Genomic DNA, 3,294 nt, shown 5'->3' on the forward strand with positions numbered 1-3,294 from the left:
TTAAGATACTTTTTACAGGCATTAAATTTCATCTTGCACACTGAAGTTATCATACATACAGGGCAAAGTCAGAGCTTTTATATTTGCATTTATTCTTCATGTAACTTTTCAAACACTACTATAATTGAATATTGAAGCAAAAACCATAGCAAGTAGTGAGCAAATGATTATAGTCCTTCATGTGTTCACTACTGCACACAAAATGCCAGCAGTGAGTATTATTCACTGCCCCATCAAGAGATCTGACACTGAACACCACCCCTGGGATGATGTTCATCATCCTCATAGGCTTCTCCATTATACTGGTGCCGTCTTTCCTGATTTGGATCAAAGTCCACCAGTTCTACCTGATCCATTTCATACGTCTCTTCTACTCGCTTCCTCTCAGGTAGGAGTTTTTCCAGCAAAGTGAGTTTATCAGGAGAAACAAAGCCATTTTCAGGAAAGTTTACCTTAAATTCAACAATTAGACCACTTTTTTCATATGGTCTACGATAAATTGGCATGCCCTCATTTAGTACACACTTGATGTCTCCATGCTTGACAATCTGACCTGGATGAGAGGTGATGACTATGGTTCGGTTGTCAAGAGTGGATATTGGCTTCTGGAAGCCACACAGTACTTTAACCAGCTGTATATCCATACACATGAAAAGGTCTTCTCCTCGTTGAGTGAAAACAGCATGGTCCTTTCGATCTAACACAATGATAATATCTCCTGGCTCCAGTCCTGCTTCTTGGTCTCCTTCGCCATTGTTATCTTCTGACCATCGTGCATGCCTTTGTCAATATGAACTTCTAGAATCTTCTTTCTATCCTCCTTCCATTGCAGTTTTACATCTATCGTTAGGCCTGATGCGTGCTCCATGGCCCTGGCACTCCATGCACACAGACTGAATTTGCTGAACCATTCCAGGTCCTATCTGATGAATTCTGATTCATCCCAGTATGAGTGAAAACAGCATGGTCCTTTCGATCTAACACAATGATAATATCTCCTGGCTCCAGTCCTGCTTCTTGGTCTCCTTCGCCATTGTTATCTTCTGACCATCGTGCATGCCTTTGTCAATATGAACTTCTAGAATCTTCTTTCTATCCTCCTTCCATTGCAGTTTTACATCTATCGTTAGGCCTGATGCGTGCTCCATGGCCCTGGCACTCCATGCACACAGACTGAATTTGCTGAACCATTCCAGGTCCTATCTGATGAATTCTGATTTGCATCCCAGTACCTCGGCAGCTGGGACATCACTCCAAAGCTCCTTTCTAACCACCTAGACCTTCACATTTGTCACAAATCACGTTGTTTTGCAGAGCCAGTTTCCTTGTTGCACATTAATCTTCTAAGGTAACTGAGAGTGGACATACCACATTTTTACCTCTCCTTTCTTTCTGCATCCTTCCTCCTCCTCCAAAAAAACATATCAAAGACACCCATGGGGGAGCCTAAACCACCACCGGCTCCACCTCCTTAATTGCCTGTTCTCCTCCTTTGTCATATAATTCCCTTCTCTTGGCAGCAGAGAGAACTTCATAAGCTTGAGAAATTTGTTTAAACTTTTCTCCTTCATTCGGATTTTTATCAGGGTGGTACTTCAAAGCCAGGTTCCTATAAGCCTTTTTCAATTCTTCTTGGGTGGCATTGTGTTTAACCCCCCAAACATCATAGTAAGTGGTTTCTTTCACACTTTTCTACAGCCAGTGAGCGGGCTGGGCCAGAGCTGGGGAAGCGGGAAGGAAAGCGTAGCAGTGCACAGCTCAGGCAACCGCTGCTCATCCACCTCTCAGGGCGTTCTGGAAAGTTCCGTCTAGGCTTATTTTTTGAAAAGGGAACTAGAAGTAGAAATAGGGTAGCATGGTGATATCTATCTTAGGCTTTTCGGAAGCATACACAAATGGTTAAAGAGGAGTTTTCTTGAGCAAAGCAATCTGAAAATTTATTAGCTGACATTCAACATATTTATTTATCCATCTTATAGTAAATATTCACTAGCTAATTATTTGAATTAGGCATTTTTCTCTCAGATGAGACACTATAGGTACTGATTACTATTATTCCAAGATGCCACCATTATATCATCTTGGGTGTGTGCTTAATCCCATCATGCTTTGCAGCATAATGACAAACTGATATCACACTAGTAACACAATTACTAATGTCTATTGCTCAAATGAGAAGAATACTCAGTGCAGGTCAGATTCCACTGGTTAAACTGACAACATACATCTGATCCAGATGTCTGAAGACATTTGTAGCCAATTCTGTAGTCTAGACAATTAGTCCTAATACTGAAGCAATTGACTTACCTGCTGACAGTCTGCATCAACAGATAATTTATGACTCTAACTTCTATAATTATTTTAATAGCCTTTTCATACTCTTGCCATTCTATTTATCATAATAGGAGCATTTAAAATCAGAATCAATTCACTAAAGGAAAGGGTTGTGAATTTCTTAAAGAAATCAGATACCTATCCTTTTAAGAAGATCTATACTGAAAATTCTCTACATTCCTCTTTGGGTTCATTAGTCTGGAAATATATCGGACTCTTTCAACCACTTTGAATGATCATCTCTTACATTACAGCCTGTTAATTTCCTAGACTGAGAAGACCGTCAAACATCTCAAAAATGAACTTGCTCTTTACTGTCTTGCAATTATTAACAGTGGGAGCTAATTTCCTCACTAATCAGGCTGAAGATTCTTCACTTGCAGAAGCCAGTTTGCAGACAAACTGATGCCACCCTATGATCACACCATGCGCCTTCACTGCCCTCCACACGGGAGTCTTCCCAACAGCACCAACACTGATGACAGGCAAATGTCACAACCACACTGCAGTGGCATGAGGAAGAACGTAGAACAAGGTAAGTTTTTGTGAAAAAAATGAACGGCTTTAGTCTTCCTAGCTAACTAAAGAGACCATAGCTCAGTATTAAACTGCCATACTTTGCTACATACCACAGAGCATACCAAAAAAAATATTGCCTGGGGAGATACATGTCCAAACCTTCCCATCTGCAGCTGCTATCAATTATTCTGCCCTAACGTGACCAGAAAGCTCAGTTTTCAATAGAGAAATATGAGTTGTAAAATAATCCTTATTGGCCACCCTTGCATTCCGCTGTCCACCCCCACCTCCTGATTCTGTTTTGCTTTTCCAGCATTTGAATGTCCACATACTCTGTATCCTAGCCCACTGGGAACTTAGAAAAGCAAACTTAGCTAGTTTCAGGGCACAGGAGAGATTTTGTGGCTTTCAGAGAATCTCCACTGGATTACAAAAGCTCAT

The 3,294-nt window shown here is 40.9% G+C and overlaps 1 pseudogene; it reads right to left on the bottom strand.

Annotated features, from left to right (window-relative positions):
- Positions 1-218: 218 nt before the first annotated feature.
- LOC104863973 lies at positions 219-2,388 on the bottom strand (annotated as a pseudogene).
- Positions 2,389-3,294: the final 906 nt, after the last annotated feature.

Source organism: Fukomys damarensis, unplaced genomic scaffold (genome assembly GCF_012274545.1).
Source record: "Fukomys damarensis isolate Sample0158 unplaced genomic scaffold, DMR_v1.0_HiC HiC_scaffold_14, whole genome shotgun sequence".
In the NCBI taxonomy this organism is placed as follows: Eukaryota; Metazoa; Chordata; class Mammalia; order Rodentia; family Bathyergidae; genus Fukomys; species Fukomys damarensis.